The sequence below is a fragment of the Thalassophryne amazonica genome, chromosome 3, assembly GCF_902500255.1.
Source record: "Thalassophryne amazonica chromosome 3, fThaAma1.1, whole genome shotgun sequence".
NCBI lineage: Eukaryota > Metazoa > Chordata > Actinopteri > Batrachoidiformes > Batrachoididae > Thalassophryne > Thalassophryne amazonica.
Window position 1 is genome coordinate 149,098,976 of NC_047105.1, and position 13,720 is coordinate 149,112,695.

The window sequence follows — 13,720 nt, forward strand, 5'->3', positions numbered from 1 at the left end:
GATGGGACCTGATTATTCAAAACCTTATAAGTAAGAAGAAGAATTTTAAATTCTATTCTAGAATTAACAGGAAGCCAATGAAGAGAGGCCAATATGGGTGAGATATGCTCTCTCCTTCTAGTCCCCGTCAGTACTCTAGCTGCAGCATTTTGAATTAACTGAAGGCTTTTTAGGGAACTTTTAGGACAACCTGATAATAATGAATTACAATAGTCCAGCCTAGAGGAAATAAATGCATGAATTAGTTTTTCAGCATCACTCTGAGACAAGACCTTTCTGATTTTAGAGATATTGCGTAAATGCAAAAAAGCAGTCCTACATATTTGTTTAATATGCACTTTGAATGACATATCCTGATCAAAAATGACTCCAAGATTTCTCACAGTATTACTAGAGGTCAGGGTAATGCCATCCAGAGTAAGGATCTGGTTAGACACCATGTTTCTAAGATTTGTGGGGCCAAGTACAATAACTTCAGTTTTATCTGAGTTTAAAAGCAGGAAATTAGAGGTCATCCATGTCTTTATGTCTGTAAGACAATCCTGCAGTTTAGCTAATTGGTGTGTGTCCTCTGGCTTCATGGATAGATAAAGCTGGGTATCATCTGCGTAACAATGAAAATTTAAGCAATACCGTCTAATAATACTGCCTAAGGGAAGCATGTATAAAGTGAATAAAATTGGTCCTAGCACAGAACCTTGTGGAACTCCATAATTAACTTTAGTCTGTGAAGAAGATTCCCCATTTACATGAACAAATTGTAATCTATTAGACAAATATGATTCAAACCACCGCAGCGCAGTGCCTTTAATACCTATGGCATGCTCTAATCTCTGTAATAAAATTTTATGGTCAACAGTATCAAAAGCAGCACTGAGATCTAACAGAACAAGCACAGAGATGAGTCCACTGTCCGAGGCCATAAGAAGATCATTTGTAACCTTCACTAATGCTGTTTCTGTACTATGATGAATTCTAAAACCTGACTGAAACTCTTCAAATAGACCATTCCTCTGCAGATGATCAGTTAGCTGTTTTACAACTACCCTTTCAAGAATTTTTGAGAGAAAAGGAAGGTTGGAGATTGGCCTATAATTAGCTAAGATAGCTGGGTCAAGTGATGGCTTTTTAAGTAATGGTTTAATTACTGCCACCTTAAAAGCCTGTGGTACATAGCCAACTAACAAAGATAGATTGATCATATTTAAGATCGAAGCATTAAATAATGGTAGGGCTTCCTTGAGCAGCCTGGTAGGAATGGGGTCTAATAAACATGTTGATGGTTTGGATGAAGTAACTAATGAGAATAACTCAGACAGAACAATCGGAGAGAAAGAGTCTAACCAAATACCGGCATCACTGAAAGCAGCCAAAGATAACGATACGTCTTTGGGATGGTTATGAGTAATTTTTTCTCTAATAGTTAAAATTTTGTTAGCAAAGAAAGTCATGAAGTCATTACTAGTTAAAGTTAATGGAATACTCAGCTCAATAGAGCTCTGACTCTTTGTCAGCCTGGCTACAGTGCTGAAAAGAAACCTGGGGTTGTTCTTATTTTCTTCAATTAGTGATGAGTAGAAAGATGTCCTAGCTTTACGAAGGGCTTTTTTATAGAGCAACAGACTCTTTTTCCAGGCTAAGTGAAGATCTTCTAAATTAGTGAGACGCCATTTCCTCTCCAACTTACGGGTTATCTGCTTTAAGCTACGAGTTTGTGAGTTATACCACGGAGTCAGACACTTCTGATTTAAAGCTCTCTTTTTCAGAGGAGCTACAGCATCCAAAGTTGTCTTCAATGAGGATGTAAAACTATTGACGAGATACTCTATCTCCCTTACAGAGTTTAGGTAGCTACTCTGCACTGTGTTGGTATATGGCATTAGAGAACATAAAGAAGGAATCATATCCTTAAACCTAGTTACAGCGCTTTCTGAAAGACTTCTAGTGTAATGAAACTTATTCCCCACTGCTGGGTAGTCCATCAGAGTAAATGTAAATGTTATTAAGAAATGATCAGACAGAAGGGAGTTATCAGGGAATACTGTTAAGTCTTCTATTTCCATACCATAAGTCAGAACAAGATCTAAGATATGATTAAAGTGGTGGGTGGACTCATTTACTTTTTGAGCAAAGCCAATAGAGTCTAATAATAGATTAAATGCAGTGTTGAGGCTGTCATTCTCAGCATCTGTGTGGATGTTAAAATCGCCCACTATAATTATCTTATCTGAGCTAAGCACTAAGTCAGACAAAAGGTCTGAAAATTCACAGAGAAACTCACAGTAACGACCAGGTGGACGATAGATAATAACAAATAAAACTGGTTTTTGGGACTTCCAATTTGGATGGACAAGACTAAGAGACAAGCTTTCAAATGAATTAAAGCTCTGTCTGGGTTTTGGATTAATTAATAAGCTGGAATGGAAGATTGCTGCTAATCCTCCACCCCGGCCCGTGCTACGAGCATTCTGACAGTTAGTGTGACTCGGGGGTGTTGACTCATTTAAACTAACATATTCATCCTGCTGTAACCAGGTTTCTGTTAGGCAGAATAAATCAATATGTTGATCAATTATTATATCATTTACCAACAGGGACTTAGAAGAGAGAGACCTAATGTTTAATAGACCACATTTAACTGTTTTAGTCTGTGGTGCAGTTGAAGGTGCTATATTATTTTTTCTTTTTGAATTTTTATGCTTAAATAGATTTTTGCTGGTTATTGGTAGTCTGGGAGCAGACACTGTCTCTACGGGGATGGGGTAATGAGGGGATGGCAGGGGGAGAGAAGCTGCAGAGAGGTGTGTAAGACTACAACTCTGCTTCCTGGTCCCAACCCTGGATAGTCACGGTTTGGAGGATTTAAGAAAATTGGCCAGATTTCTAGAAATGAGAGCTGCTCCATCCAAAGTGGGATGGCTGCCGTCTCTCCTAACAAGACCAGGTTTTCCCCAGAAGCTTTGCCAATTATCTATGAAGCCCACCTCATTTTTTGGACACCACTCAGACAGCCAGCAATTCAAGGAGAACATGCGGCTAAACATGTCACTCCCGGTCTGATTGGGGAGGGGCCCAGAGAAAACTACAGAGTCCGACATTGTTTTTGCAAAGTTACACACCGATTCAATGTTAATTTTAGTGACCTCCGATTGGCGTAACCGGGTGTCATTACTGCCGACGTGAATTACAATCTTACCAAATTTACGCTTAGCCTTAGCCAGCAGTTTCAAATTTCCTTCAATGTCGCCTGCTCTGGCCCCCGGAAGACAATTGACTATGGTTGCTGGTGTCGCTAACTTCACATTTCTCAAAACAGAGTCGCCAATAACCAGAGTTTGATCCTCGGCGGGTGTATCGTCGAGTGGGGAAAAACGGTTAAAGATGTGAACGGGTTGGCGGTGTACACGGGGCTTCTGTTTAGGGCTACGCTTCCTCCTCACAGTCACCCAGTCGGCCTGCTTTCCCGGCTGCTCGGGATCTGCCAGGGGGTAACAGATGAAGTTATCGCGCTATCAGGCCGCACAGCGCAGCGAGCCGACCGGACGAGTGACTCGGGGAAAAGCAGAGGAGGAGGACTGGTCATCTACTCCAACAACAGGTGGTGTACAAACACTACAGTGACTGAGACACACTGTTCCCCTGATTTGGAGTTTATGACACTCAGATGCCATCCGTTTTATTTGGCCCGAGAGCACGCGGTCGTCATGGTAACGGCTGTGTACGTACCACCGAGTGCTAATGCTAACATAGCATTAAAGACCCTGCTAACAGTTGTTAGCAAACAACAGTGCGGATGGCATTTTCATTGTGACCGGAGACTTCAACCATGTTGACCTAAGATCTGTGCTCCCTATAGTTTTACCAGCACATTACATGTGTAACGAGAGGCCATAACGTGCTGCATAAGGCTTCTTACAGTAACATCAAGGATGCATATAAAGTCTCCCCCCTCCCCCACCTCGGACAATCAGACCATCTGTCCCTGTTCCTCACCCCAGCATACAGGCCTCTCATACAAAGAACTCTGCCTGAGGTGAGACCTGTTCAGATCTGGTCTGAAGATGCCATTCTACAGCTCCGGGACTGCTTCCAAACTACCAACTAGGACATCTTCACAAAGGAGGACCTCACGGACACATCCACTGTCCTGTTTTATATTAAAACGTGCATGGATAATGTCATGGTGGAGAAGAGGGTTAGACATTATCCAAATAAGAAACAGTGGATGAACAGTGAGGTCAAATAGCTGCTGAGAGACCGGGACTCTGCTTTCAGGGCTGGGAACATGGAACTGTACAGCTCAGCCAGATCCAACCTGAAAAGAGGCATAAAACGGGCAAAGGCAGCATATGCAAAGAAGATGGAGGGGCACTTCACGGAGGGGAACCCCCGACGTGTCTGGCAGGGCATTCGTGACCTCGTCAACTTGAACATTTCCTCTTCTAATGCCACCACCACCAACACCAGCACAAGCCTAGCGGAGGAGCTAAATCAGTTCTTTGTTCGTTTTGAAGTTAGCGAGGAAGAGAGTGTTCCGGTGCTGCCACCCGCTGACAATCTGGCCCTCACTGTGAGCATGGAGGAGGTCAGGAGGGTGCTCCGGGGTGTGAACCCATCGAAGGCTGCTGGTCCCGATGGTGTCCAGGGGAGGGTATTGAGGGGCTGTGCAGACCAGCTGGCAGAGGTTTTTACTACCATTTTTAACCTCTCAAGCTGCCTAAACTCTGCCACTATCGTGCCCATCCCCAAGAGACAGTCGGTCAGCAGTCTGAATGATTACAGACCTGTGGCTCTCACTTCAATTGTGATGAAGTGCTTTGAGAGGCTGGTGCTGAGGCACATAAAATCCTTACTGCTTCCCAGCCTTGATCAGGACAGATTCGCATACAGAGCCAACAGGTCCACAGGTGATGCCATCAACACAGCCCTCCACACAGTGTGTCAACATCTTGAACAGTCTGGCAATTATGTGAGGATGTTGTTCGTGGACTTCAGTTCTGCTTTTAACACATTTGTTCCAAGTAGACTGATGTTCAAACTGCACAGTCTGGGCATTGGCGAGCACACCTGCAGATGGATCGGAGACTTTCTCACCAACCGTCTGCAGTCAGTCAGGATGGGGTCCCACCATTCCTCAGTGCTGACAGTGAGCACTGGGGCCCCTCAGGGCTGTGTGCTCAGCCCCATGCTGTACACTTTATACACCCATGACTGTACGTACACCAACCCACAGCAGCAACATCTTTGTCAAATTTGCGGATAACACTACTGTGGTTGGGCTGATTCACAACAACAAGGTTGGGTAGGATTACTTTGAAAGAATACATGTGGATTACATGTATGTATGTACATACATTTGGATTACTTGTAATCTGATTACTTTTGGATTACGTTTCAAAGTAATCCTACCCAACCCTGCATAACAACGATGAGACAGCCTACAGAGAGGAGGTCCTGAACCTCACCACTTGGTGCTCCCTAAATAACCTGGCACTTAACTCCTCAAAGACAAAGAGTTGGTGCTAGATTTTAGGTGGAAGAGGGAGGACCCCCCCCCCCCCACACACACACACTTCTCATTCAGGGAGACACCGTAGAGAGGGTCAGTGACTTCAAGTTCCTGGGAACATACATTTCTCAGGACCTTACATGGGGCACCAACACCAATGCCCTTGTAAAAAGGGCACTGCAGCGTCTGTACTTTTTAAGGTCACTGAGGAAGGTCAACCTGTCCCAGGAACTGCTGCTGTCCTTCTATAGGTGTTCTGTAGAGAGCGTCCTCACCAGCAACATCTTGGTGTGGTACAGGAGCTGCTCTCAGGCTGACAAGAAGGCTCTGGAGAGAGTCAGGAAGTCAGCACAGAACATCACAGGAGCGCAGCTGTCGTCTCTGTCAGACATCTATAACACCAGATGTCTGCGCAGGGCCAGAAGCATCAGCTTCGATGGTTCACACCCTTCAGGAAAGAGGTACGGGTCCATCAAGGTCCGCACATCCAGACTCAACAACATGTTCTACCCAAGTGCAATACGAGTATTGAATGCACATTAGCCTACAGTCTGCACTGTTCATTGGATTTATTTTTTATAAAAGTGAATGCAATGAATAGCACAGACTTCTATTTATATACAGCTACTGGCTCCTTGTAAATACATTTATATATTCTTATTTGTCTTTTATATTTACTTTTTTTACACCTTTGCACTATGGGGGTTATCTTTTAATTTCGTTGTACATTGTGTATAATGACAATAAAAGCATCCTATTCTATTCTCTCAGTCACGTTTTGTGCTGAAACACTACATTAAGCTCAAGATTGAACAAATAAATACCTTTGGAAAATGACAGCTGTTAAAGTTCAGAGATCTCACCTGCTTTTTGTGATCTGTGCATCTGAACATCACAGCTTCTCCACATCAGGGTTTTTTAACCCGTGTATGCGTAATTTTTGCTCAGTTCATTCATATATTCTCAATTTTTAAATGTGTTTTTAAAGATATTTTACCGTTTATTTCATCTTATGATCTCATAAATTCAGTATATGACGCGCACATGGTGTGAACAGGACGGTAATGGCAGAATCACACCAGGAGAGAAAGAGAGAAGTAAAGGCAGCTCCACATTTTGGTTTTATTTCATTCCTACTGACCGCCAGAGGGCAGAGCTTTAGCACCTGGATAACTACATGTACACAAGCACAGAGAGGTCGAGAATGTATACCAACAAAGTCACACCATTGGATGTGACCTCAGTGACATCACTGGTTGTCTTTATATGCCAGACACACCCAGCGCTCGCTTCTTTTCCACATTCTCACATTCTGAAGAAGTTGAGAACGCATTTAGCTACGATTGCTGCTCTCGCTTGTAGCCTCACAACCCACCTTCGGTTGGAGCTACGTGCACTGCACACGTCCTTCAGAGGCTGCGAGACATGGCTTCACCGTTTGGTATTCTAAAAATAACCAAGTTAAATTACTAGTTACTTTATTAGTTACATTCAGCAGCTGCCGCCAAATTGGCCGCAGCTGCTGAATGTAACTAATAAAGTAACTTTTCAAAGTTACTTTGGCAACACTGGCAGGAGGTTTGCAAAGCCTTATAAAATATAGATCCTAGAAAACCACCAGGGCCTGATCTGATTGAACCTTACTTCCTGAAAGTGGCATCTGATTTTACAGCAAGGCCTTTGGCATATGGTTTTTTTAATCTTTCAGTGTAAACTTTCAGCTTGGGACTCAGACGAGGGCGGTCGCATCTCATCCACTCTCCCTTATCTCTGCTCTCTGCCTTAACCTTCAAGTGCCTACTTCACCAGACTGTGAATTCCTCAAATTATATTGGATACTGGATTTATTGGATTAACCATGGAATTGATCAGCTGGTCTCTGAACGCTACTGACACCATTTTTTCTACAAGAAGATCAGGGCCAGGGGACCCTGTGTGTGCCTGGATGTAACTTACCCTGCCGGCTATGTTCTCGACGCCTGGGAGACGAGGCGGGTCCCATGCTTTTCGCCTTTCTCTGTGGATGACGTCGAGGATTTATTCATATTTGGTCTTATGGTATCAGGGCTGGCACTTTCTGGCTTATGTGCTGCCCTGATCTACCGGAAAATTGGCAAGATGGCGGCATCAAGAACCACGGCTCCTCACTTGTCCGTCATGATTAACCCTCTGGGGTCTGAGGGCATTTTTTGGACGGCTCACTCGCCTGGCATAAATGTTTTATTATTGCTGTTAACAGCTCTCCCTGCATCCCACAATCAACTTTTATGTCTCTTTTTTCAGGACAACCTGTGCTTTCAGAATGTATATATTTTTGTTGTGTTTTATAAGTGTAATAAAGGTTTACAATTAAAAATAGGCAAAGAAAAAAATAAAGCGAAAAATAATTTTCCACACACATTTATTCAAAACACACAGCAAACTATAATAAACAACTGTTTTGACACTTTATAAAGGTAATTTGAGGTTTTGTGTGAAAGACTGGACAACAAAAAGGTTCAAACAATAAACACAAATGCACATTTTGAACAATATATACAAAATGGTCTATGCGTTTTGTTATCCATTGATATGGTAAACAGTGCTTTATGCAGAGAAAGCAACTGAGTTATCCAGTAACATTCACATGCAAACTAGTGGAGCAATCCTGACAGTTACACACTCTTTGTTTGAGCATATGAGATTGTCATCAGAGGCTCTCTGTCTGCTCCTGCTTTTACTGATCGCTATGTGTAATGGCGCAGGGCACACTGAGTATGTACTCATAGTATGTACTCATTGGAGCACCCAGGGGGCTATTCAAACGGGTCAACTAGTAACACATCACTCCTGAAAACGATCTTTGGCTTTTCACGTGAGGTAAATCTGCCCTACGATTGGATTTTGTAAAACCATGTGACGCTGAACCAATTCTGATTGGACACTCACATTGCGCACGTCATCACACAGCTTCTACGAGGAGTACAAAGATGGCCGATGGCTGGCTTGAAAGTCCGCTGAGTTAACTTTTCAGCAAAAAAAAAAAAAATAAATAAATTTCTATCTCATATCATTAAAAAGTTATTTATAATTTAGTAAAGCCTGGTCTTAGTCATCGTATACAACGGTGTCAGCCCAGAGGGTTAACAAGTTGGGCAAGGCAATGTATTCTCAGACTGCGATAACTCTTGAACTCAGACGCAAATTGGATGACATCTTGGAGCAGATGCGCGCCTTGCAGATGAAGATGAAGATTTCGGAGGCCGGGGAATATTCTTAATTCATAATTGGGATTTGGTTGTTCAAGTGAAGCTGTAAAAAGTGTTTTTCACTGCTCAACCACAACACGGCAGACTTATCAGCCTGAAGGACAAATTGCCCTGCTGTTTTTCCTCCAGAGGAATGTCTTCAGCATTGGTGAACATTTGGCTTTTTCTTATCTCCACTCACAAAGACAATAAACTGTTTCACAGGACTGAAGCATGCTCCACTCCCTCTCCCCATTCCCCCTCTCACCACCCATCACACACCCCCCGCTCCGGCTTCTGCTCACGTCATCCCTTCCCTTCTGCGTGGGTGCCACGGTTTTAGCTGCGGCTGGTCCCCCATTCCCCCCCAAGCTTACGGTGGCATAACTCAGGGTTGCTGTGAGACCTTCACCCACTTTGCCTCAATTCGGATAATGGACTTCTTCAAACTTAGTGCAGATAAACAATGTCAAATGTGTATGTGTTGTCTTTAATTCTGATGTGTGCCATTATTACGGTAAACAAGTAATAATTGTGGACTAATTGCTGTCTGAGGTAACTGGAGTGTAAACGTAATTTCTCCACTGTGAGTATATCTCATCTCATCTCAAACTAAGGTTGTTCCTTGGCTGTGGAAATCTGCTTTTGTCCTCCCTTTACTGAAGGGAGGTGACCCAGCTTGTTTAAACAACTCTAGGTCGATAACAAACGTATCAGTGCCGGCTAGAATCCTTGAAACTCTGGTTAGTAACCAATTAAAACAGTCTCTGTCCTAAAATGGCATTGTTTCTACGTATCAGTCAGGACAGAAAAAGGACAGTGCCGTCACAGCTGCTCTGAAAGTGGCCAATGAAATATCGGTAGCATTTGATAAGAAACAACACTGTGCATCACTTTTTACAGATTTGTCTAAAGCATTTGATGCTGTTGATCACAATGTTTTCAAGATTAGACCTTTTCAGTCAGGAATTTCAGAGCAAGCGGTTGCCTGATTTTCAGACAATCTTTGTGACAGATCTCAGTGCATTACACATGATGGTCTGTGTTCTGAATTTGTATCAGTCTCCAAGGGTGTACCACAGGGTTCTACTTAAGGTCCCCCTTTTATTTACCTTATATATAAATAATCTGTGTCAAAATGTGACTGATACTAATGTTAGTCAGGATAACCTTCATTAGCTGAAGCTTGTTCTTAATGCTGACAAGACCAAACTTGTGATCTTTAGTAACTCAAAGTTCAGAGCACACATCCCTGATGTGGCCACCCTGGACGGAAGGATCATTGAGACTGACAGTTCTTATAAATATCTGCTTATTTTAATTGATGACTACCTAACGTTTACAGTGCATGTGCTTCAACTAGTGGAAAAACTGAGACTGAAATTGGGTTTTGACTTTTGTAATAAGTTGTGTTTTTGTTTTCATGAAAGAAAGCAGCTTGTTGCTGCCACTTTTTGTTTTTTTTTAATCAGTGCTGATGTTTTCTATATGCGGGCCTCTGCTCAGTGTCCTCATAGAATTGATACAGCTTATCATGCTGCCTTGAGATTTAGAACAAATTGTAAAGTCCTGATTCATCATTGTGAGTTATATTCTCGGGTGGGACGGCATATAAAAGTGTCATATAAAAGGTGATTTTAGGTTTGCTTCCATCTTACCTATGTGTCGTACTGAGCTTTGGGAAAAATTAATTTGCTTATTCTGCTCCCACTGCACAGAACAACCTGTAAAATATGCAATACTGCCGAGTTTCTCTGACTGAGATTAAATCTACAACGACTTAGAGGCAGCTTCTTTAAGCAGTCAGTGCTTTTAATTCTGTGCAATGAACTAGTTTTAAAATTGTCACTGATATACTTCTTCTATTGTTTGTGTTCGTGTGACATCATTCTTTTCATGTTGTGTCTATAATTGTGCTTATTTTAAGCTGCTGCCCGTCTTGGCCACGTCTCCCTTGAAAAGAGGCTTTTAATCTCAATGGGACCTCCTGGCTAAATAAATGTTAAATAAATAAATAAATAAATAAAAAAAACGCAGGAGCACCTTGTCATGCATATATATTTCCTCATCATGGCAATTTGAAGGATTAGCTTCGCTTATGTAGATGCTGCCATCTTGTGGCCAAAGAATATAGTATTTTCCCCATATGAAAGCTGCTTTGGAATCAAAGTCGCAGAACCTCCCAAACTAGTAAAAATAATACCCCCCCCCCCCCCCCCCCCAAAAAAAAAAAAAAACAGAAATCCAGCCAGAAAACACAAAAGTGGTAAAATCCTGAACGTGCCAGTGTTGTGTTATGGATTAATGTCTAAATGTAAATTCCACACAATCAAAGAAGCACATGCGCAAGACTGAAGGCTGCAGCTCTGCCTCTCTCTTGATTGTGGCACGTAAAATAACGTCCATTAACTCCTGGAAATAATGTATTCTGACTTTTTCCAATGGAAACAAATCCATCTCCGTGTCCAGGCAGTCTGTTAGAAACAGTATCAGATGTCCCCACGTCCAAGTCCACAGCTTCACCAGCACGTCTCCACTCTTTAAGCTCCAAAATCCGACACTCTGAAAAAGTTCAGTTTCAGGGTGAAGTGTGTCGTCTCCTCTATGTAAATTCGAGGCATCACTTTCGAACAGCAGCTCAGAAGCTTCATTTTTGGATGGAACATGTTCATTTCCCTCTGTCTGTCAGTTTCTGTTTTGCTAATAAGTGCAACACTGAAAAATGCAGAGAACTGCCAAGTCAAACAATTTCCATAAATACACCTGCTAAAACTCAGAGTGAGAGGAATAACATACATCAGAGGTCACTAATTATGAGCACGTGTGCAGAGACACTTACAATCATGAGTACTTTTTGTTGTCTTACTAACTGGGACGATAAAAAACATGAGATGTCTCCTTTAATTTTGTGTCTGCCACGAAGTAGTGGCACACTGGGGAACAGCGCCCCCATCTGCAGGGAGTGTTTTTTTCACAGTCTGAAAAACCATAACGTGCAAACTGATGAGTGGCCATGGGACATTCTTACCAGGCTGAGTGCGGTACTGCAGGACAGAGCTGTCAGCTGTCCTGGAGCAGTGGACGGAGACGGGTTTGTCGACAATGAACAGCCTGCAGACCACGTCCCATTCATCAGGCCACAGCAGAGCCACACTGCAGCAGCAAAAGCACACACAAGATTACTGACACGAACGAAGGAATAAAAAACTGAATCAAAAGACAATAACGAGTAATAACAAAGCAGAACAACAGGTAATAAACTGAACCAAAGGACAACAACAAGTAATAACAAAGCACAGTAACAGGTAATAAACTGAATCAAAAGACAATATCGAGTAATTAAGCAGAACAACAGATAATAAACTGAATCAAAAACAATAACGAGTAATAACAAAGCAGAATATAAGGTAATAAACTGAACCAAAGGACAACAACAAGTAATAACAAAGCACAGTAACAGGTAATAAACTGAATCAAAAACAATAACGAGTAATAACAAAGCAGAATATAAGGTAATAAACTGAACCAAAGGACAACAACAAGTAATAACAAAGCACAGTAACAGGTAATAAACTGAATCAAAAGACAATATCGAGTAATTAAGCAGAACAACAGATAATAAACTGAATCAAAAACAATAACGAGTAATAACAAAGCAGAACATAAGGTAATAAACTGAACCAAAGGACAACAACAACTAATAACAAAGCACAGTAACAGGTAATAAACTGAATCAAAAGACAATAACGAGTAATTAAGCAGAACAACAGATAATAAACTGAATCAAAAACAATAACGAGTAATAACAAAGCAGAATATAAGGTAATAAACTGAACCGAAGGGCAATAACATGTAATAACAAGGCAGACTAACAGGTAATAACACTGACACAAAGGACAACGAGTAATACAAAGCAGAACAACAGGTAACAAACTGAACCAAAGGACAATAACGTGTAATGACAAGGCAGAATAACAGATAATAAACTGACACAAAGTACAACAATGAGTAATAACAAAGCAGAATAACAACAGGTAATTAAACTGAACCGAAGGGCAATAACGTGTAATAACAAGGCAGAATAATAGGTAATAAACTGAACCAAAGGGCAATAACGTGTAATAACAAGGCAGAATAACAGGTAATAAACTGAACCGAAGGGCAATAACGTGTAATAACAAGGCAGAATAATAGGTAATAAAATGAACCAAAGGACAATAACGTGTAATGACAAGGCAGAATAACAGATAATTAAACTGACACAAAGGACAACAATGAGTAATAACAAAGCAGAATAACAGATAATTAAACTGACACAAAGGACAACAATGAATAATAACAAAGCAGAATAACAGGTAATAAACTGAACCGAATGGCAATAACGTGTAATAACAAGGCAGAATAACAGGTAATAAACTGAACCGAAGGACAATAATGTGTAATAACAAGGCAGAATAACAGATAATTAAACTGACACGAAGGACAACAATGAGTAATAACAAAGCAGAATAACAGATAATTAAACTGACACAAAGGACAACAATGAATAATAAAGCAGAACAACAGGTAATAAACTGAACCGAAGGGCAATAACGTGTAATAAGGCAGAATAACAGGTAATAAACTGACACAAAGGACAACAATGAATAATAACAAAGCAGAATAACAGGTAATTAAACTGACACAAAGCACAACAATGAATAATAACAAAGCAGAATAACAGGTAATTAAACTGAACCAAAGGACAATAACGTGTAATGACAAGGCAGAATAACAGGTAATAAACTGACACAAAGGACAACAATGAGTAATAACAAAGCAGAATAACAACAGGTAATTAAACTGAACCGAAGGGCAATAACGTGTAATAACAAAGCAGAATAACAGGTAATAAACTGAACCGAAGGGCAATAACGTGTAATGACAAGGCAGAATAACAGGTAATAAACTGAACCGAAGGGCAATAACGTGTAATAACAAGGCA